Here is a 25,111-nt window from a genome sequence, read left to right as displayed (position 1 = left end):
TCTTCTTTATGCAAGAGGAGGGTCCTTCTTATCGTGGTCCGTGCCTAAGGACTGTGATATTAGTCCCATTTTGCCTGGCATTTTTAGTTTTAGATATGCATAATGTGGTACAGCCATGAACTTGGCATAAACTGGTCTCCCAAGTATAGCGTGGTACTGTGATTCCCAATTCACTACCTCAAACTCGATCCTTTGTTTCCTGAAATTGTCGGGTTTCCCGAAGACGACATTCAAGGAAATCTTGCTGAGAGGATATGCTGGCAAAGTAGGGATGATGCCATGGAAGCACGTATCTGATTCTTCTAACATGTTGGTGCGATACCCATATTTTTTTACTGTGCTGGCGAATATCAGACTCAATCCACTTCCGCCATCCATGAGTACTTTGCTCATACTGAATCCCCTGATTTTTGCTTCGACGACCAAAGTAGTATGACCTTGTTTTGGGATAGATATCGGATGATCAGCTTTGCTAAACAGGATGCTTTGCGACGACCAGTCGATGTATTATGGAATATTTGCCATAGTACTTTCTTCGAGGTTGATTTCTTGCGTGAGCTTCTTCATCTCTCTTCTGGAAACACCAGTTTTGTGAATCATGCTCATATGTCCTCATGGTGGAGGGAAAGTTTCATTAGAGTTGCAAGTTTGAACTTGCTGAACTTCGTGTTGAGGTGGAGGTGGTGGTGGATTCGGCTGCTGCGGTTGGCTTGTCTCATAGAAATTCTGCATTCAATGAACTGTCGATAGTCTCTAAGCAGATGACTCGACTTCTTAACATTGTCCTTAGAATCGATATACGCATGCACGTAACAAGGAGCGTTTAGCTCTTCAGCAAAAGGTAATTCTGGGACCCTTGGAGGTCGTTCCTTGTAATTGCCGCGATTTCCTCCTGAACTACTGCGGTTGTTATCTCGACGATCACCACGCCTATCATCACACTGATCGTCTTGTCAGTCAGAATATCCAGCGGCCACAATGTTAGCATCATCATATCCGCGGCCCCCTCTTCTTGCGGCGGTCTCGTCGATGACCCGAATCATGTCTCGGCTGATCATCATCTTCATCATCACTGCGTGGACGTGGTTTTCTGACGTGATCTTCTCCATCAGCCCAGCTATTGGCAATCTCCATCAATTTAGTGATAGTCTTTGGCTTCTTCCGACCAAGTTCTTCGATATATGACTCTCGTCGAATAACGTCACTGAAGGCGTCGATTGCAGTATCAACGGAAACATCTTCGGCAGCATTTAAAATTTTGGTAAAGCGCCTGATGTACGTGCGCATTGATTCCTTCGGCCTTCTGCTGATAATGACGTAATTATTTGATTTCGACCGGCCTTTTGTATGTTGCTTGAAAGTTTTTAACGAAAGCATCAACCAAATCATCTCAGGACCTAATAGATCCTTTCAGCAGGCCTCTCAACCATGTCTGTGCCGAATCTTTCAAGTAGAGCTGCAAGCACTGCATTGCTGCTATTTGATTTCCCTTGTGCAAGATCACCATTTGAAGGTAATCATGTATCCAAGACCTCGGCTCCTGCTGACCATCATACTTGGCTGCATCAGTGGGAGTAGGTTTGAATCTCTTCGGTGGCATTGCCTCTCGGATTTTTTTTAACATAAACAGTCGGCTCCTCGCAGCTCGCCATCGTATTCCTGAGTTTCTTCGGAATCATAACTATCATATCATTCCCTTGCACCATGTCGATGTCGGGCCTTGTCGATTCTGCTTTGCGTGATGTCATCACGGGCGTCCTTCGAGCGATGCCTAGACCCGATGCCTTGATGTACACTTTTCTCCTTCCTAGGGGAGAATTTATCTCCAAGGATCGCGAGGCTTTCTAGTGCACCTCCATGAGCTTGTGCTACAGGCCCATCGGCTGTCGGCTGATGGTTGATTAAGTAAGCTGGGAGGTTGGAAGTTGCACCTTCGACAGTCTTTGGCCTGAGCATGCCTGTGGTGTCCATAGTCATAAAGGAGTTAGACAAGTCTGAAGTTATTTCCCTTGCATCTTCTTCATAAAGTCATGGCATTCTTGGTCGATATCTTCCTGAACCTTGGTTGCTTCGAGAGGCGCTACCATGCGACATCCTACGTCGTTAACTAGATTGATCGGCCACAAGTTTGCGTCGCTCAAGATTGGCATGCTCATTTGATAATCGCTCTCGATTCCTCTGCAGGATAGTATGGTAAGCATTGAGAATTCCTGCCGAAGTTCCAGAGGGAAATCGAGTATTAATGGTCACAGCTGCGCGGGCAATTTCCCACTCTTCCTCAGTAATAGTATAGTCGCTATCATCGTTACTGGCGCTGTCCTCAATGTTGCGGCGCCTGTTGGCTATTGGGGTGCGCTCTCCTTCGTCTCCGTTGACTGGGTTGAGGATACCATAGATTTGATGGTGCGCCACCTTCCAGGTGGCTGTCCTGACAATGATGTCGATACTTTCTTCACCCAAAGAATAATTGGCTCTACAGACGAACGGCGTGTCATCCGAGCCCAGTCCATGCCTAGTGTCGCAGTTGAGGCAATAGTATGACGTTAAGTCAGATGATATAGAGTTATCGGATCCGACGGACATAGATGATGCTGAACAGCGCGAAGTCGATGGTGATGAAGATAGTGTCGATGGTGATGAAGACGGTGTCGATGTTGATGATGCAATCATTGGATCGATCGAGACCGGATTCGATGCAGTGGATCGTGCTGCCGCTAATGACGGAGTTTTTGTTATTTTGGATATGAACGGATCGGGCAATCGAAGGATGCCCTCGGTGTTGATGCAGTATTCGATGCTCCCGACCGTCATATCTAGCCCGCCTTGCAGGTCCGAAAAGATCCGACGAGACGAGTCGTTGTGCGGAGTAAACTCGAAGGACCCGAATCGAATCGAGTTCCCAGAGCTTGGTGATGAAGGGGCCGACGAGAGCGTCGGCGATGCTGATGGAGTCGTGGATGACAAGACTGAAGCGGCCGATGAGGAGCCTTGCACCAACAGGTTTCCCACAGATGGCTCCAATTATTGAGGGTACTCCTCGGCAATGCCCACTTTTTGGGGCTTAGGGTTGATGGAATCCTGCAGGCTGACACGAGACATCGGATACCAAACAAACGGGGAGAGAGATTTACCCTGGTTCGGGGCCCTCGATGAGGTAAAACCTTTACTTCATGCTTGTGCGATCTTGATTATCGAAATTATCGGGTTACAATGGGATAGCCGAAGGCTAAGACTAAGATCTCGTCGAGAAGCTAAGATTACTTTGACCTAGCTCTAGACTTGTGGTGATTCTGGCTATGTTGATTGTGTGTCCCTCGGCAGACCCTCTCCCGGCCCTTATATTGTGAGCCAAGTCTCGAGAGTTCTGTCCGGGTACGACTAGGTTGCAAAGAGTTTTACGTCTTGACTTTCCTTGTTCTTCGTCTTCTTGCCTTGTTCATCAAGTACCTTTCTTCGGAACCGACATAGCGGCCCACCTTGGTCGGTGGATGATCTTCATAGGCCCCTGGTTGGGCCGTAATAGGTAACATAATATGGGTTACCCAAAGGGTAATGCCCACATCACCCTTATTTTGAGTTTCTCGAGCTCCTACATAACTACAATGCACACCGAGAAGAATATCAGTGAAGCCATTTGGAGCACCATGGTCGACACTGAGAAGACGAAGGATAACAAAAAGGCTCGAATTGATCAAGAAAAGTGGTGCGATAGGCCAGAGTTGAACGTGCACCCACCTCATGGTGCCAAAAAATCGTGGACTGAGCGACACGCTCCGTTCTGCCTTACAAAGTCCCAAAAAATGGGAGGTCCTCCATTGGATGAAATACTAGTTGTTTTTCCCTAGTGGGTTCGCAACCACTGGATGAGGGATGTGAACATGGAAACGTTGCGAGTACAAGGACTCAAGAGTTATAACTACCACGTATGGCTTAAGCGGATAATGCAGGTGATGATTCAGAGCTATGTCTATAAGAAGACTTGGAGAGTGCTGTCCAGGTTGAGCTTTTTCTTCCGCCAGATATGTGCTCGGGATTTAGACACTAAAGTGATTGAGAAGTTGGATAAACAGACATCCATTTTGCTTTGCTATCTAGAGAGGATCTGTCCTCCAGGGTTCTTTATTCCGATGCAACATATGATCTTGCACCTCGCGGACGAATGCTTCAAGGGGGGGGCGAATTGGGGCCGTTAGCAGTATCTGCCCGAGAGAGAAACACAAAAGCTTCGTAAAATGACATGCAATAAATGCAAGATTGAAGCATCCATGGCCGAGGCAGTCCTTAACGTGGAGGTGGCAAACTTCACCACTAAGCACTATGATCCCAACATTCCCACAAAGCACAACCTGGTCCTCAATTACAATGCCGCAAGCAATGAAGATGTACCCAAGCTTAGCATCTTTAGAGGGCTTGGTGGCAAGTCAAGTGGCATGAAGCCGTACAAAACGAACCTACATGTCTAGAACACCATGGTGGAAGTGAAGTTGTACATCAAGTAAGTGCTAACCATTTAGTTATTCGCAAACATTCACGGCCTTGATCCACTCACATGTTTGTCGCTAACTCTTCCTCTTTTCATTGGTATAGACAATTCACGGCTATGCATTGGAGGTATACCCACAGGGAGCCTACTCTCATCCAAGCATATTTTCGATAAGGGAGGCGCTTTCGGTTTCAGTAGCTAGTTCTGTGGTTTGGTACTATTCTATCTAAATTTGCTTGCACTGTCGACATTCGGTCAATTCTCGTTCTAAACTCGTCGTGTTAAACTTGTAGGCAAGAACTAAAAAAGAGATGAATCCAGAACTAAGAAGAATTGCTATGGGCTTTAACCATTCCGTCGACACGTTCAGCTCTTATGACGTGAACGGGTATCGCTTCCAGACCCATAAATACACAACAAGCCGGCCCAACGCGAAGAAAATAATAGCCGGGTGGTATGTCAAGGTGATTATGGACTCCATTACTATGGAAGAGTCGAGGGTATATACGTGCAGAATTACGAGTTTGACAAAGGGCTAAATCCCGTCATCTTCAAATGTCATTGGTTCGACCCACGTCGGGTTAGACGGGATCCTGAAATTGGATTGGTCGAAGTTGAAAGAAGCTCTGTTTATAAGGGAGAGGATGTGTACATTTTGACTACCCAGGCCTTTCAAGTATACTATCTCCCATACGCGTGCAAAATCCCGGCAATACGTCTATAGGGATGGGATGTTGTGATGACATCAACTTCACGCAATAGGCCGGCACCGCCGAACAAGGACGAATATCGCCGTGTAGGCCCCTCAACAAAGAATGTCGAGTTTTATAAGGAAGAAGGGCTCCTCGGCTATTTCACTATCGGTTTGACGGCTGTTGATGACATGGTCGTAGGCGATGAACAAGAAGATATGGGCATGGAGGAAGACAATGCAGAAGATGAAGCTGAGGATATTTGTGCCCTGGAAGACCTGAGATTGCTCGAGGCGTTCAAAGAAGGCATTCACATCGATGCAAATGGACCATTTCAGGGTTCGCCGAGCCTGATGGCGATGACAAAACATGTGGTCCAATTACGGATGGCGACACGTGCTATTGATCTATGTAGTAGTAATTGTGAGGCTAGCCAATTTGTAATAAGGGCTTTCTATTTTCGTGCCCCTGGTTCGTTAGTTGTACTCAGTTTTTCCCAGCCGCTTAACTTTTCCTCAGTTTCCCCTCCCTCCAGTTTGAAACCCCTCGCAGACGCTCAGACAGGAGGGTTGCCGTCTGGTCAGAGGCCTTGCCGTTAACGGTGACGGCTAGGGAGCCACGGTGGTTGTTGATGTCTACGGGAGCTTCTATTCTTGTAGACAGTGTTGGGCCTCCAAGAGCAGAGGTTTGTAGAACAGCAGCAAGTTTTCCTTAAGTGGATCACCCAAGGTTTATCGAACTCAGGGAGGAAGAGGTCAAAGATATCCCTCTCATGCAACCCTGCAACCACAAAGCAAGAAGTCTCTTGTGTCCCCAACACACCTAATAGGTGCACTAGTTCGGCGAAGAGATAGTGAAATACAGGTGGTATGAATAAGTATATGAGCAGTAGTAACGGCGCCAGAAAAGTGCTTGCTGGCGTGCAGTAAGTAAACATGCAGTAAAACAGTAAACAAGCGGAGATTGCAGTATTTGGGAACAAGGCCTAGGGATACTACTTTCACTAGTGGACACTCTCAATATTGATCACATAATAAAACCACTCTACACTCTATTGTTGGATGATGAACACCAATTGCGTAGGGCTACAAGAGCACCTCAATGCCGGAGTTAACAAGCTCCACAATATTCGATATTCATGTTTAAATAACCTTAGAGTGCATGATAGATCAACACAACTATACCAAGTACTAACATAGCATGCACACTGTCACCTTCATACTATGAAAGGAGGAATAGATCACATTAATACCATCATAGTAATAGTTAACTTCATAATCTACAAGAGATCATAATCATAAACTACGCCAAGTACTACATGATGCACACACTGTCACCATTACATCATGGAGGAGGAATAGAGTACTTTAATAACATCACTAGAGTAGCACATAGATGAATAGTGATACAAAACATATTGCAATCATAAAGGGATATAAATAAGCACTTCACTACACTATCCATAACAGTGAATAAGTATTCTGTGAAATATAGCCTAAGAGACCCACACGGTGCACACACTGTCACCTTTACACACGTGGGACAAGGAGTCTCCGGAGATCACATAAGTAAAATCCACTTGACTAGCATAACGACATCTAGATTACAAGCATCATCATATGAATCTCAATCATGTAAGGCAGCTCATGAGATTATTGTATTGAAGTACATAGGAGAGAGATGAACCACATAGCTACCGGTACAGCCCTTAGCCTCGATGGAGAACTACTCCCTCCTCATGGGAGACAGCAGCGTTGATGAAGATAGCGGTGGTGTCGATGGAGAAGCCTTCGGGGGGCACTTCCCCGTCCCGGCGGCGTGCCGGAACAGAGACTCCTGTCCCCCAGATCTTGGCTTCGCGATGGCGGCGGCTCTGGATGGTTTCTGCGGGTTTCGTCGATCGTGATAGGGTTTTCGCGACGGAGGCTTTAAGTAGGCGGAAGGGCAGCCTCGGAGGGGGCCTGGTGGGCCCACACACTAGGGGGGCGTGGCCCCCCCTCTGGCCGCGCCAGGGTAGCGTGTGGGGCCCCCAGGGCTCCTCTCCGGTACTTCTTCGATGCTCTGGAAGCTTCCGGGAAAAATAGGGATCTGGGCGTTGATTTTGTCCGATTCCGAGAATATTTCCTTACTAGGATTTCTGAAACCAAAAACAGCAGAAAACAGGAACTGGCACTGCGGCATCTCGTCAATAGGTTAGTTCCAGAAAATGCATAAATATGACATAAAGTATGCATAAAACATGTAGATATCATCAATAATGTGGCATGGAACATAAGAAATTATCGATACGTCGGAGACGTATCAGCATCCCCAAGCTTAGTTTCTGCTCGTCCCGAGCAGGTAAACGATAACAAAGATAATTTCTGGAGTGACATGCCATCATAACCTTGATCATACTATTGTAAGCATATGTAATGAATGCAGCGATGAAAACAATGGTAATTGACATGAGTAAACAAATGAATCATATAGCAAAGACTTTTCATGAATAGTACTTCAAGACAAGCATCAATAAGTCTTGCATAAGAGTTAACTCATAAAGCAATAATTCAAAGTAAAGGTATTGAAACAACACAAAGGAAGATTAAGTTTCAGCGGTTGCTTTCAACTTATAACATGTATATCTCATGGATATTGTCAACATAGAGTAATATAACAAGTGCAATATGCAAGTATGTAGGAATCAATGCACAGTTCACACAAGTGTTTGCTTCTTGAGGTGGAGAGAGATAGGTGAACTGACTCAACATAAAAGTAAAAGAATGGCCCTTCGCAGAGGGAAGCAGGGATTAAATCATGTGCTAGAGCTTTTCAAGTTTTGAAATCATATAGAGAGCATAAAAGTAAAATTTTGAGAGGTGTTTGTTGTTGTCAACGAATGGTAGTGGGCACTCTAACTACCTCGCCAACCAGACTTTCAAGAGCGGCTCCCATGAAGGACGTTATCTCTACCAGCAAGGTAGATCATCCCTCTTCTCTTTTGTTTACACATGTACTTTAGTTTTTATTATGGGTGACACTCCCCCCAACCTTTGCTTACACAAGCCATGGCTAACCGAATCCTCGGGTGCCTACCATCAATCTCATACCATGGAGGAGTGTCTATTTGCAAAATTAAGTTGCTTACTGATGAATCAGAGCAAAACATGTGAAGAGAATTATTAATGAAGTTTGATTAATCGGGACTGGGAACCCCATTGCCAGCTCTTTTTGCAAAATTATTGGATAAGCGGATGTGCCACTAGTCCATTATGAAAGTCTGTCAAAAGTAAATGACAAGGTTGAAAGATAAACACCACATACTTCCTCATGAGCTATAAAACATTAACACAAATTGAGAAGCATTTTGAAGGTTTAAAGGTAGCACATGAAGCAATTTACTTGGAATGGCAGAAAATACCATGTAGTAGGTAGGTATGGTGGACACAAATGGCATGGTGTTTGGCTCAAGGATTTTGGATGCATGAGAAGTATTCCCTCTCGATACAAGGTTTAGGCTAGCAAGGTTATTTGAAACAAACACAAGGATGAACCGGTGCAGCAAAACTCACATAAAAGACATATTGTAAACATTATAGGATTCTACACCGTCTTCCTTGTTGTTCAAACTCAATACTAGAAATTATCTAGACTTTAGAGAGACCAATTATGCAAACCAAATTTAGCAAGCTCTATGTATTTCTTCATTAATAAGTGCAAAGTATATGATGTAAGAGCTTAAACATGAGCACAACAATTGCCAAGTATCACATTATCCAAGACATTTTACCAATTACTACATGTAGCATTTTCTGATTCCAACCATATAACAATTAACGAAGCAGTTTCAACCCTCGCCATGAACATTAAAAGCTAAGAACACATGTGTTCATATGAACCAGCGGAGCGTGTCTCTCTCCCACACAAGCATGAATTTATTCAAACCAAACAAAAATGAAAACAAAAGCACACATACGCTCCAAGTAAAGTACATAAGATGTGACCGAATAAAAATATAGTTTCAAGAGAAGAAACCTGATAATTTGTCGATGAAGAAGGGGATGCCTTGGGAATCCCCAAGCTTAGATGCTTGAGTCTTCTTGAAATATGCAGGGATGAACCACCGGGGCATCCCCAAGCTTAGAGCTTTCACTCTTCTTGATCGTAGTATATCATCCTCCTCTCTTGACCCTTGAAAACTTCCTTCACACCAAACTCGAAACAAACTCATTAGAGGGTTAGTGCATAATGAAAAACTCACATGTTCAGAGGTGACACAATCATTCTTAACACTTCTGGACATTGCCCAAAGCTACTGGAAGTCAATGGAACAAAGAAATCCATCCCATATAGCAAAAGAGGCAATGCGAAATAAAAGGCAGAATCTGTCAAAACAGAACAGTCCGTAAAGACGAATTTTAAAGAGGCACCAGACTTGCTCAAATGAAAATGCTCAAATTTAATGAAAGTTGCGTACATATATGAGGATCACTCACGTAAATTGGCATAATTTTCTCAGTTACCTACAGAGAATTTTGCCCAGATTCGTGACAGCAAAGAAATCTGTTTCTGCGCAGTAATCCAAATCTAGTATGAACCTTACTATCAACGACTTTACTTGGCACAAAAAAACACAAAACTAAGATAAGGAGAGGTTGCTACAGTAGTAAACAACTTCCAAGACACAAATATAAAACAAAATACTGTAGCAAAATAACACATGGGTTATCTCCCAAGAAGTTCTTTCTTTATAGCCATTAAGATGGGCTCAGCAGTTTTAATGATGCACTCGCAAGAAATAGTATTTGAAGCAAAAGAGAGCATCAAGAAGCAAATTCAAAACACATTTAAGTCTAACATGCTTCCTATGCATAGGAATCTTGTAAATAAACAAGTTAGTGAAGCATAATGCAACGAGCATAGAAAGACTAGACAGGCACAACTTCAAAAATTTCAGCACATAGAGAGGTGTTTTAGTAACATGAAAATTTCTACAACCATATTTTCCTCTCTCATAAAGATTTTCAGTAGCATCATGAGCAAACTCAACAATATAACTATCACATAAAGCATTCTTATCATGAGTCTCATGCATAAAATTATTACTCTCCACATAAGCATAGTCAATTTTATTAGTAAAGGCGGGAGCAAATTCAACAAAGTAGCTATCATTATTATTCTCATTATCAAATATAGGAGGCATATTGTATTCATAATCAAATTTATCCTCCATAACAGGTGGAACCAAAAGACTACTATCATTATAATCATCATAAATAGGAGGTAAAGTATCATCAAAGTAAATTTTCTCCTTAATGCCCGGGGGACTAAAAAGATCATGCTCATCAAAACCAGCTTCCCCAAGCTTAGAATTTTCCATATCATTAGCAACAATGGTGTTCAAAGTATTCATGCTAACATGTTCCATGGGTTTTTTAATTTTCGGATCAAACCATCCATGTCTTAAATCAGGAAATAGAATAAGAAGCTCATTGTTGTCCATTATGCCTTACTAGTGTAAACAAGAAACAAAAAGATGCAATTGCAGGATCTAAAGGAAATAGCTTCGAGCACAAACACAATGGCGCCAGAAAAGTACTGTTACCTGGAACCGGAGTATGAGTGCCTTTTACCTTTCCTCCCCGGCAACGGCGCCAGAAAAGTGGCTAGTTGCCGGGGTTGCCGGTGTGTGAGTGCCGTTTACCTTTCCTCCCCGGCAACGGCGCGAGAAAAGTGCTTGATGTCTACGGGAGCTTCTATTCTTGTAGACAGTGTTGGGCCTCCAAGAGCAGAGGTTTGTAGAACAGCAGCAAGTTTCCCTTAAGTGGATCACCCAAGGTTTATCGAACTCAGGGAGGAAGAGGTCAAAGATATCCCTCTCATGCAACCCTGCAACCACAAAGCAAGAAGTCTCTTGTATCCCCAACACACCTAATAGGTGCACTAGTTCGGCGAAGAGATAGTGAAATACAGGTGGTATGAATAAGTATATGAGCAGTAGTAACGGCGCCAGAAAAGTGCTTGCTGGCGTGCAGTAAGTAAACATGCAGTAAAACAGTAAACAAGCGGAGATTGCAGTATTTGGGAACAAGGCCTAGGGATACTACTTTCACTAGTGAACACTCTCAATATTGATCACATAATAAAACACCTCTACACTCTATTGTTGGATGATGAACACCAATTGCGTAGGGCTACAAGAGCACCTCAATGCCGGAGTTAACAAGCTCCACAATATTCGATATTCATGTTTAAATAACCTTAGAGTGCATGATAGATCAAAACAACTATACCAAGTACTAACATAGCATGCACACTGTCACCTTCATACTATGAAAGGAGGAATAGATCACATTAATACCATCATAGTAATAGTTAACTTCATAATCTACAAGAGATCATAATCATAAACTACGCCAAGTACTACATGATGCACACACTGTCACCATTACGTCATGGAGGAGGAATAGAGTACTTTAATAACATCACTAGAGTAGCACATAGATGAATAGTGATACAAAACATATTGCAATCATAAAGGGATATAAATAAGCACTTCACTACGCTATCCATAACAGTGAATAAGTATTCTATGAAATATAGCCTAAGAGACCCACACGGTGCACACACTGTCACCTTTACACACGTGGGACAAGGAGTCTCCGGAGATCACATAAGTAAAATCCACTTGACTAGCATAACGACATCTAGATTACAAGCATCATCATATGAATCTCAATCATGTAAGGCAGCTCATGAGATTATTGTATTGAAGTACATAGGAGAGAGATGAACCACATAGCTACCGGTACAGCCCTTAGCCTCGATGGAGAACTACTCCCTCCTCATGGGAGACAGCAGCGTTGATGAAGATGGCGGTGGTGTCGATGGAGAAGCCTTCCGGGGGCACTTCCCCGTCCCGGCGGCGTGCCGGAACAGAGACTCCTGTCCCCCAGATCTTGGCTTCGCGATGGCGGCGGCTCTGGATGGTTTCTGCGGGTTTCGTCGATCGTGATAGGGTTTTCGCGACGGAGGCTTTAAGTAGGCGGAAGGGCAGCCTCGGAGGGGGCCTGGTGGGCCCACACACTAGGGGGGCGCGGCCCCCCCTCTGGCCGCGCCAGGGTGGCGTGTGGGGCCCCCAGGGCTCCTCTCCGGTACTTCTTCGATGCTCTGGAAGCTTCCGGGAAAAATAGGGATCTGGGCGTTGATTTTGTCCGATTCCGAGAATATTTCCTTACTAGGATTTCTGAAACCAAAAACAGCAGAAAACAGGAACTGGCACTGCGGCATCTCGTCAATAGGTTAGTTCCAGAAAATGCATAAATATGACATAAAGTATGCATAAAACATGTAGATATCATCAATAATGTGGCATGGAACATAAGAAATTATCGATACGTCGGAGACGTATCAGTTGTGAATTGACCATTGCTTTTGAATGGTGTTGACGTTGACCCAATGAGACACGTCGGACTGAAGAGCTCACACAAAGCTTTCCCCTCCGCCCCTCCGCCGCCATGCCGTCCTGCCTCCTACCTTATGGCGTCGTTCGCCCCCGAGCCGCCCCCGCCCCCACCACCACCTGCAGGAGGCGGAGAGGGCTCCGCCTCCACTAGATCTACTCCTCTCGCAGTAGAGTTTGCCAAGCCGTCAGGTGTGCCGATTCTGCCCCTCAGTCGTGGAGAAAATTGGGAATCGGAGGGATCTAATGCATGGATTCCATCTAGGTAAGCATACTACCTATGAGAATTAACAGTCGGCAGTTTTTTAGCGTGAATCATTGTTGCTCAATTAACTGCGTTGCTTTTCGAATAGGATTGATCCAGCACTGGCTTTTTGACTAGTGGTTAGGCTGGATACTAGGTTTTTGCGTGGTTCTGAATGCAATATGAGCGGATTTTACATCCCAGTGTGGTTGCAACCACTATCTTGTTCAGGAATTTGAAAGAAAACTTCTGCGCTATGTACGCCTGGGGCCCTCGCGATTCAGTTGATTTCGAATATTTCAACAGCACAGAGGAGAGAAATGTTCCACTAACTTCCGACAAGGATCTGGGAATTCTTTTTGCTTTGAATGATTCTTGTCGTTATGTTAAAATTTGTATCCATGTGGAAAGGATCCAGGCATCATCTAGTGTTGGAGCATCATCAGATGGTCAGGCATCATGTCTTTCTAATGTTTCTCCCTCTGCTAATATTGTGCGCCGCCGTGCTCCTTGTAGGTCCACAGCAGCACCATCTGTCCCCAATTCTAGTGGTAGCCAGATCGTTCCTGCGGTCGATGTGGAGGATAATGCAGATATTTAGGATTAGTCTCCTCAAGATGATGAGGATCAGTTGATGTTTCCTGAATTGGTAGATCGATGCAGTAAGCAGGCAATGGAGGATCAATACATGGAAGATATTGCACAAGGTGCCAGATTTGATGACACTGATGATGAAGAGAAGGCTGAGAACAATGACAACCTTGTTTTAGCCAATTACGAATGTGATGACTTGCTAATAATTGAGTGGAACAGGGCGGATCCTCAGCTTGCAGAAGGCACTGTATTTCAAATGATGATGGACTGCCGTAATGCAATTACTACATATTGCATTCTCTCCATGAATGATTATGAGGTTATTAAAAGGGGGCCAGATAGGTTCACAGTTAAATGCCCATATAAGAGGTGTAGGTGGAGGCTGCATGCATCCACAATGCTCAGAAGCACCCTGGTTCAGGTACTACGCCAACCAGTTGTGTATTTTAGATCACGGTGTAAAATTTGTTAACTGTACTGACATCCCTTATCATTATGTTTCAGATAAAGAAGAACTTGGTCGACCATAGTTGTCCACCTCTAGGGGGAGCGCCAGAGGAGAAAACAAAGCTAGCGAAGACTAGGTGGTTGGCAGATGCAATCATAGATTGACTGAGAGAAACTCCTTCACTTGGTCCAACAACACTCCAAAAAAAGATGAATGAGAAGTTTGATATACAAATACCTTACATGAGGATGTTCTGTGCAAAGGAAATGGCTCTTGACAGGATCAATGGTCCATGGAATGAAAGCTTTCAGTTGCTTTACACTTTCAAAGCTAAAGTGGAGATGGCTAGCCCAGGCAGTGTTATAGCGATAGACAAGCATACAGTTCCCTAAAAATTGATAAGCGGGAGGATAATGCATAAGGAATATTTTAGAAGGGCTATTGTTTGTTTCAAAGCATGCTGGAAAGGCTTTATGGACCGTTGCAGGCCTTATTTGGCCGTGGATGCAACAAGTCTTCATGGCAGGTTTAAAGGACAACTAGTTGCTGCTATTGCAGTTGATGGAAACAATTGGATGTTCCCTGTTGCTTATGGAGTTTTGGAGGTTGATTCAGAGGAAAGTTGGACTTGGTTTCTGCAGAATTTGCGCGACCTTATAGGTCAACCACCAGGACTTGCTATCAACACAGATGCTTGCAAAGGTTTGGAGAGTGCAGTAGAAGCAGTATTCCCTGGAGTGGAGCATAGGGAATGTATGCGACACTTGGTACAGAATTTTACAAAGAAATTCAAGGGTAAAGTTTTTACTGACAACCTATGGCCAGCTTCATACACATGCAGTAGTAGGAAGCATCTGTTTCATTTAGATGTGTTGTATAAACAAAAACCTGGAGTGAAGGAGTACTTGGAGGAACATCATGGTAGGGCGTGGTCAAGAAGCCAATTCAATGAACTTTGCAAGTTAAACTATGTAACAAGTAACCTTGAGGAGAGTTTCAATGGAAATGTCAAGTCATTGAATGGCCTTATGTTGTGGCAAATATTTGATAAGATTAGGAAGATGATCATGATAAAGATCGATCCGTGTCAAAGAATTGCAGCCACCAAATATCAAGGCCATCTCATGCTCCCATCTTTGATTAAGTCTTTGCATGCCAGGGCAAAACAATTGAAGATGAAATGCATCAGAACAGGAATGGAGGCTGAGGTAACCTAGACTGACAGTAAAAATAGGCTGTGGAGGTATCTAGTGAGTTTGGTTGATAGGACATGCCATTGTAGGCGATGACAGATTCGTGGGATACCCTGCATACACACATTGTTTTTCATGAGTGTTATAGGGGTGCAGAAGGTGAAGTTGATCAGTATGTGTCAGAGTATTTCTCTGTTAACAAATTTAGGGTTGCATATGCTATGAATGTTCCTACCTTGTTGGGAAAAGACCAATGGATGAAAGTCGATCCAGGCTTCAAAATGTACTCTCCAGTTTTGACTAGACCGACAGGTAGGCCGAGGAAGAATAGGATCAGAGCTAGTGTAGAGGGCGGTGCACCGATTCGAAAATGTAAGTGCAAACATTGTGGAATCCCTGGACACATTGCTTGGCTTTGTAAAAATGAAGTTGACCCAGCTTTTGGAATGGAAGATCGGGTGAGAGAAGCAAATGCAGAGGAGAATGAAGCAGCTATTCAACATGAGGAGATTGAAGCAGCAATTCAACATGAGGAGATTGATCGAGAGCTGCTTGAACCGACAGATCGAGAGCTGCTTGAACCGATGGATCGAGAGCAGAGGGAACAGATGGATCGAGAGCTTCTTGAACCGATGGATCGAGAGCAGAGGGAACAGATGGATCGAGAGGCCGTTGAAGAAATGTTGCGCCAGATGAGTGAACAGATGGTAGAGCAGATTGTAGAAGCAAGGGAAGAACCCGAAGAGAAGAAGAAGAACAAGAGGGAAAAAGGAAGATAGACACCAGTAATATCCCTCGTAGGGTTACCCGGAGTAAGGTGGTGGCCCCAGCGAGTCACACCAGGAGCAAGAGAAAGATTTGAAAAATTAATTTGAAGGCCCTAATTTGAATTACTGTGAACAATTTGTATTGGGGGTCCCTTTGTATTGGGGATCCCTTTGTATGAACAATTTGTATGGGGATCCCTTTGTGTGAACAATTTGTATTGGGGATCCATTTGTATTGGGGTTTTCTTTTGTATGAACAATTTGTATTGGGGATCCCTTTGTATGTTGAATAATCACAATAATGTATGTGTTATTGCTTAAGACACATTTATTATTTTCTAAGTGACTAAACTCAAAAATATATTTTTGGGTTTAGTTTAATTCAAAATAATTCAAAACATGGTGGAACCTTCCCATGGAGTCTTGTTATGTTACCTACAACCTAGAGAAACAATAATGGAAAAGGAAATATAGAGATATGTAGTTTTTCCCAAAACCACTTCCTAGTCCATGATCTACTAGCTATGAAGATGCATGGCTTTCTACTCAACACACCACATAATTCAAAACATGGTTAAACTTTGTCCAAATGAGTCCAAATTCATCACACTTGTGTATCTTTGAATTGAAAACAATATCACGTCGGCAAAAACGTACTATATTGTTCAAATAACACAATCTAACAATTTTTATGCCAAAAGCTTCAATTTCCCTTACTCCCTTTATTATTTGGGTGCCCCTGCTTTACTTAGTTTTACTCAGTTTTCCCCCTCCGGGTCTACTTGTTTTACTCAGTCCTACTCAGTTTTGCCCTTCCGATAAACATTTCCTCACTTTTCCCCCTCTTAGTTCTACTCAGTTTTCCTCACTTGTACTCACTGGCTGATCTCTGATTGGTCGAGATGTATGTCACACGGATCTTGGTTGGTTGATAGCTCAACGTACGCTTGCACCCTTGGATCATTTATGATCGGACGACATGTATATCTCTCTCTACCTCGATGGACGCATACGGAGAGAAGAGCAGAGCAGAGCACATACCTACCAACCCTGGCAGTCGCATCTTCCTCTCTCTTATTTCCTCTCTTACTCTGGCGGTCGCGACGGCGCGGAACTGCAGCGTGCGTGCGGTGGCGCGGATCTAACCGTGCGTGCGGCAGCGCGGATCTAACCGTGCAGCAGCGTGGATGTAATAGTGTCGGTGAGGATCTAACCCTCAGAAATATTTGAAATGTCTCTCTCTGTCACACTTCCGTTTCTCTTCTCAGACCTGTTGCTGATGAAGAACACTAAGACGGCGGCCATGCCGACAGTGGTCATCGATGCCAAGAATATTGAAGACATCGCCTACAACATCGCTTCGACGGTGGCCGTGCGAATTGATGCCAAGACGATTGAAGCCATCGTCTACAACCGCGCTGCGAATCCACCGATCCAGCCCTCCTCAGATCCGTCGCTAATGAAGAACACCAAGAGGGCGGCCGTGCCGATTGTGGTCATCGATGCCAAGAACATTGAAGCCATCGCCTACAACATCACTACGACGTATCGCCCTCCTCAGATCCAGCCCTCCTCCATGTCTGAGTTTGCGGATGGCGCAGATGACCACCCCTCAGCCGCCCGTCGTCCCGGCCCTTCTAGCCCATCGCTGCGCGGCCGTGTTCGACGCCGCAAATTGGGATACATTATGATAAATTTGTTCGAACTACTACCTCCGTCTCAAAAAAATCTTCTCCACTTTCTCGATGTGTCCATGTACATCCGTATGTATGATTTCAATTCTATCCCAACTTTAATGTTCATGGCGAAGGTTGAAAACTGCTTAGTTTATTGCTATTTGGTTGGAAACATAAAATGCTTCATGTGGTAAGTGGTATATGGTCTTGAATAATTTGATACTTGGCAATTGTTTTGAGTTCTCAAATAGATCATGTTTAAGCTCTTGCATCATGTAGTTTGAACCTATTAGTGGAGAATTACTGTAGAGCTTGTTGAAATTTGGTTTGCATGATTGTTCTCTCTCTAAAGTCTAGATATTTTCTGGTAAAAGTGTTTGAACAACAAGGAAGACAGTGTAGAGTTTTATAATGCTTGCAATATGTTCTTATGTAAGTTTTGCTGTACCAGTTCATACTTGTGTTTGCTTCAAACAACCTTGCTAGCCAAAGCCTTGTACTGAGAGGGAATGCTTCTCATGCATCCAAAACCTTGAGCCAAAACTTATGCCATTTGTGTCCACCATAACTACCTACTATGTGGTATTTTTCTGCCATTCCAAAGTAAATTGCTTGCGTGCTACCTTTAAAAACTTCATTCCTTGTCTTTGCAATATATAGCTCATGGGAAAATAGCTTAAAAACTATTGTGGTAAAGAATATGTCTTATGTATATTATTTCTTATAAGTTGCTTGTTGAGCGGTAACCATGTTTCTAGGGACGCCATCAACTGTTACACTTTTGTTGAATATCATGTGAGTTGCTATGCATGTTCGTCTTGTCTGAAGTAAGGGTGATTTGCCATGATTAAATGGTTTGAGTATGCATATTGTTAGAGAAGAACATTGGGCCGCTAACCAAAGCCATGTATCATGGTGGAAGTTTCAGTTTGGACATTAATCCTCAATCTCTTATGAGAATATTATCTGTTGTTGAATGCTTAAGCATTAAAGAGGAGTCCATTATCTGTTTTCTATGTTGTCCCGGTATGGATGTCCTCAAGTTGAGATCTATCAAAAATGAGAAATCAAATGCGATCTATCTCCTTGGACCTTTGTACATGTGACATAGAGGTACCCCTTTGTGACACTTGGTTGAAACATATGTAATGCAATGATAATCCATGGAAATCCGAGCTAATTAGGACAAGGTGCGAGCACTATTGGTATTCGATGCATGAGGCTTGCAACTTATAGGATGTTTTATGCATAACACATATGAATTATTACTACCGTTGACAAAATTGTTTCCATGTTTTCAAAATAAAAGCTCTAGCACATGAGTAATCCCTGCTTCCCTCTGCAAATGGCCTTTCTTTTACTTTATGTTGAGTCAGTTTACCTACTTCTTTCTATCTTAGAAGCAAACACTTGTGTCAACTATGTGCATTGATTCCTACATACTTGCTTATTTGCACTCATCATATTACTTTGTGTTGACAATTATCCATGAGATATACATGTTGAAGTTGAAAGCAACTGCTGAAACTTATATCTTCCTTTGTGTTGCTTCGAAGCCTTCTATTAAGAATCTATTGCTTTATGAGTTAACTCTTATGCAAGACTTATTGATGCTTGTCTTGAAAGTACTATTCATTAAAAGTCTTTGCTATATGATTCAGTTGTTTAGTCATTATCTTTACCATTGCTTTGAATCACTTCATTCATCTCATATGCTTTACAATAGTATTGATCAAGATTATGATAGTAGCATGTCACTTCAGAAATTATCCTTGTTATCATTTACCTACTCGAGGGCGAGTAGGAACTAAGCTTGGGGATGCTTGATACATCTCAAATGTATCTATAATTTCTTATGTTCCATGCTAGTTTTATGACAATACTCACATGTTTTATATACACTTTATATCATTTTGATGCATTTTCTGGCACTAACCTATTAACAAGATGCCGAAGCGCCAGTTCCTGTTTTCTGCTGTTTTTGGTTTCAGAAATCCTACATAGGAAATATTCTCGGAATTGGACGAAACAAAAGCCTAGTGCCTTATTTTCCACGGAGCTTTCCAGAAGACTGAAGGAGAGACGGAGTGGGGCCACGAGGTGGCGAACCCACCAGGCGGCGCGGCCAAGAGGGGGGGCGCGCCGCCCTATGGGGTGGGCCCCTCGTGCCTCCCCCGACTCTACCCTTTCGCCTATATATTCTCTCTGTCGCGAAAACCCTAGTACCGAGAGCCACGATACGAGAAAAGTTACTATGACGCCGTCGCCGCCAATCCCATCTCGGGGGATTCTGGAGATCGCCTCCGGCACCCTGCCGGAGTGGGGAATCATCACCGGAGGGCTCTACATCACCATGCCCGCTTCCGGATTGATGCATGAGTAGTTCGTCCTTGGACTATGGGTCCATACCAGTAGCTAGATGGTTGTCTTCTCCTCTTGTGCTATCATGTTTAGATCTTGTGAGCTGCCTATCATGATCAAGATCATATATTTGTAATGCTTCATGTTGTGTTTGTTGGGATCCAATGAATATGGAATACTATGTCAAGTTGATTATCACTCTATCATATATGTGTTGTTTATGATCTTGCATGCTCTCCGTTGCTAGTAGAGGCTCTGGCCAAGTTGATACTTGTAACTCCAAGAGGGAGTATTTATGCTCGATAGTGGGTTCATGCCTCCATTGAATCTGGGACAGTGACTGAAAGTTCTAAGGTTATGGATGTGTTGTTGCCACTAGGGATAAAACAACAATGCTTTGTCTAAGGATATTTGTATTGTTTACATTACGCACAGTACTTAATGCAATTGTCTGTTGTTTGCAAGTTAATACTGGAAGGGGTGCGGATGCTAACCCGAAGGTGGATTTTTTAGGCATAGATGCATGCTGGATAGCGGTCTATGTTCTTTGTCGTAATGCCCTAAGTAAAACTCATAGTAGTCATCATGATATGTATGTGCATTGCTATGCCCTCTCTATTTTTCAATTGCCCAACTGTAATTTGTTCACCCAACATGCTATTTATCTTATTGGAGAGACACCACTAGTGAACTATGGACCCCGGTCCATTCTTTTACATATGAATACAATCTACTGCAATCATTGTTCGCTGCTGTTCTTTGCAAACAAACATCATTCTCCACACCATACGTTTAATCCTTTGTTTACAGCAAGCCGGTGAGATTAACAACCTCACTGTTAAGTTGGGGCAAAGTATTTTGATTGTGTTGTGCAGGTTCCACGTTGGCGCCGGAATCACTGGTGTTACGCCGCACTACACTCCTCCACCAACAACCTTTACGTGGCCTTCATCTCCTACTGGTTCGATAAACCTTGGTTTCTTACTGAGGGAAAACTTGTTGTTGTACACATCACACCTTCCTCTTGGGGTTCCCAACGGACGAGTGCTTTTCCGTTACAAGGAAGCTGTCGCACGCCAGCAGGCACCCCAACCGACGGCCAGTAGATCGGAATTAAGTTTAACTTTTAGTTATGTTTAAATTCGAGCTACTTTTGTGTAAATTTCGTATGAATTTCATATGAATTTTGTATGAATTTCGTATGAATTTGGGTTTTTAAATTTCAAAATCTATCGGGGCTGGCGTATGGGGGGCACCGGTGTGGGAGTAGCATCCCCAAATACGGCAGTGCCGGCGCCCCTACCGGCGACTATTTGGGGGCTGCCGGTGGAGATATATGATTTTCTCTAAATAAATAGACGACCCCACTGGTCATTGGCTGAGGCAGCCCCATAGAGCGGCAATATATGTCTTTTCCTGAAAAATACACGAACCCACTGGTTATTGGCTGCGGCAGCCCTATAGAGCGGCCCCATTTGTTATTGGCAGCACCGCGTATACAATCAGGAAATAAAACGGCCCACACGTCGGCGATAGATGGATGGCTGCTCCGACGTGTCTCCTGACCCTACCCGTCAGCATGAGACGGTCAGGGAGGAACTGCCCCTGTGCAGCCCCACCCGTCAGATAACGGTCAAGGCCTTTGACCAGATGGCAACCGGCCATTCCAACGTCTGCTAGGGGTTTCAAACTAGAGGGAGGGGAAAAAAGAGGAAAAACTAACGAGCTGGGGAAAACTGAGTATAACTAAGGAACCGATGGCACGGAAATAGAAAACCCTTGTAATAACTCTATGTAATAGTGATTGTCGAGCTAGTTTATTTGTAGGAACTCCCTGCTATGTTTGTGAGAACTCTATTCTATTTGTTGCTTTCACTAATGTTCATCTATTTGCATTATTGTTGCTTTTAGTAATATTCATCTACTTATCTCTTTGTTGCTTTAACTAATATTCATCTTTTTACATTGCATACGAGGAGCGCGGGGGTGGGGAGGACGAGGAGCACGAGGAGGAGGGTGAGGGGGACGAGGAGGACCTCTCGGAGGATGAGGGGTTGGGGGCTTAACGTATGAGCCTGACCCACGCTTGGGAACCGCCGGTGGAGGAGCAGTACATTGCAGCTGAGGAGAGGTTGCAGCCACGTGATATGAAGCTATACCAGCGTGGGAAAACACAACTCCCCAAGCTAAGAACGTGGCCCTACAGCGATGTTGATCTAGTTCCCGCTGGAAAGAGGTACATGTTAATTTTGGCATTTTGTTATCGCAATTTTATCATTATTGATTTTTTTATCACATACATACTGATGTTAATGTTTCGTTGTGCATTTGTTCAGTTTGGCGACCCGTCGAGGAACCGGCACGTGGCTACGCGAACATCCTTGGAGGCCTACTTAGAAAGTATTTACCTGGGATTGTCAATCTCCCTACTAGTGGCTGCGACGTAGCTTGGAGGTGGGCATTGCTAGCGTACAGTTGACGTGGGCGTAGTAGCTTCCTTGTGACGGTAAAGCACTCGTCCGTTGGGAACCCCAAGAGGAAGGTATGATGTGTACAGGAGCAAGTTTTCCCTCAGTAAGAAACCAAGGTTTATCGAACCAGTAGGAGCCAAGAAGCACGTTGAAGGTTGTTGGTGACGGAGTGTAGTGCGGCGCAACACAAGGGATTCCGGCGCCAACGTGGAACCTACACAACACAATCCAAGTACTTTGCCCCAACTTAACAGTGAGGTTGTCAATCTCACCGGCTTGCTGTAACAAAGGATTAGATGTATAGTGTGGAAGATGATTGTTTGCAGAAAACAGTAAAACGAGTATTGCAGTAGATTGTATTCGATGTAAAAGAATGGACCGGGGTCCACAGTTCACTAGAGGTGTCTCTCCCATAAGAAATAGCATATTGGGTAAACAAATTACAGTTGGGCAGTTGACAAATAAAGAGAGCATAACAATGCACATACATGATATGATGAGTAGTGTGAGATTTAATTGGGCATTACGACAAAGTACATAGACCGCTATCCAGCATGCATCTATGCCTAAAAAGTCCACCTTCAAAGTTATCATCCGAACCCCTCCGCATTAAGTTGCAAACAACAGACAATTGCATTAAGTATGGTGCGTAATGTAATCAACAAATACATCCTTAGATATAGAATTGATGTTTTATCCCTAGTGGCAACAGCACATCCACAACCTTAGAGGTTGCTGTCACTTCCCCAGATTCAATGGAGGCATGAACCCACTATCGAGCATAAGTACTCCCTCTTGGAGTTACAAGCAATGACTTGGCCAGAGCCTCTACTAGCAACGGAGAGCATGCAAGATCATAAACAACACATAGATAGATTGATAATCAACATAGCATAGTATTCATTATTCATCGGATCCCAACAAACACACATGTAGCTTTACAGATAGATGATCTTGATCATGATAGGCAGCTCACAAGATCCGACAATGATAGCACAATGGGGAGAAGACGACCATCTAGCTACTGCTATGGACCCATAGTCCAGGGGTGAACTACTCACACATCAATCCGGAGGCGACCATGGCGGTGTAGAGTCCTCCGGGAGATGATTCCCCTCTCCGGAAGGGTGCCGGAGGCGATCTCCTGAATCCCCCGAGATGGGATTGGCGGCGGCGGCGTCTCTGGAAGGTTTTCCGTATCGTGGCTCTCGGTACTGGGGCTATCTTCGACGGAGGCTTAAGTAGGCGAAAGGGCAGAGTCGGGAGGCTCACGGGGGCCCCACACGCTAGGGCCGCGCGGGCCCCCCCTGGGCCGCGCCGCCCTAGTGTGGCGGCGCCCCGCGGCCCCACTTCGTCTTCTCTTCGGTCTTCTGGAAGCTTCGTGTAAAAATAGGCCCCTGGGCGTTGATTTCGTCCAATTCCGAGAATATTTCCTTACTAGGATTTCTGAAACCAAAAACAGCAGAAAACAGCAACTGGCTCTTCGGCATCTCGTTAATAGGTTAGTGCCGGAAAATGCATAATAATGACATATAATGTGTATAAAACATGTGAGTATCATCATAAAAGTAGCATAGAACATAAGAAATTATAGATACGTTTGAGACGTATCAAGCATCCCCAAGCTTAGTTCCTACTCGTCCCGAGTAGGTAAACGATAACAAAGATAATTTCTTAAGTGACATGCTATCATAATCTTGATCAATACTATTGTAAGCACATGTAATGAATGCAGCGATCCGAAACAATAGTTAATGTAATGAGTAAACAACTGAATCATATAGCAAAGACTTTTCATGAATAGTACTTTCAAGACAAGCATCAATAAGTCTTGCATAAGAGTTAACTCATAAAGCAATAGATTCATAGTAAAAGCATTGAAGCAACACAAAGGAAGATTAAAGTTTCAGCGGTTGCTTTCAACTTGTAACATGTATATCTCATGGATATTGTCAACATAAAGTAATATAATAAGTGCAATAGGCAAGTATGTAGGAATCAATGCACAGTTAACACAAGTGTTTGCTTCTAAGATAGAAGGAAATGGGTAAACTGACTCAACAATAAAAGTAGAAGAAAGGCCCTTCGTAGAGGGAAGCATGGATTGCTATAATTGTGCTAGAGCTTTTATTTTGAAAACAAGAAACAATTTTGTCAACGGTAGTAATAAAGCATATGTGTTATGTAAATTATATCCTACAAGTTGCAAGCCTCATGCATAGTATACTAATAGTGCCCGCACCTTGTCCTAATTAGCTCGGATTACCTGGATTATCATCGCAATACATATGTTTTAACCAAGTGTCACAATGGGGTACCTCTATGCCGCCTGTACAAAGGTCTAAGGAGAAAGTTCGCATTGGATTTCTCGCTTTTGATTATTCTCAACTTAGACATCCATACCGGGACAACATAGACAACAGATAATGGACTCCTCTTTAATGCATAAGCATTTAGCAACAAATAATGTTCTCATATGAGGTTGAGGATATTTATCCAAAACTGAAACTTCCACCATGAATCATGGCTTTAGTTAGCGGCCCAATGTTCTTCTCTAACAATATGCATACTCAAACCATTCAACTCATGGTAAATCGCCCTTACTTCAGACAAGACGAACATGCATAGCAACTCACATGATATTCAACAAAGAAATAGTTGATGGCGTCCCCAGGAACATGGTTATCGCACAACAAGCAACTTATAAGAAATAAGACACAGAAGTACATATTCAAATACCA

This window comes from Lolium perenne, chromosome 7 (assembly GCF_019359855.2).
Source record: "Lolium perenne isolate Kyuss_39 chromosome 7, Kyuss_2.0, whole genome shotgun sequence".
Taxonomy (NCBI): Eukaryota; Viridiplantae; Streptophyta; class Magnoliopsida; order Poales; family Poaceae; genus Lolium; species Lolium perenne.
Note: the sequence above shows the minus strand (reverse complement) of the source record.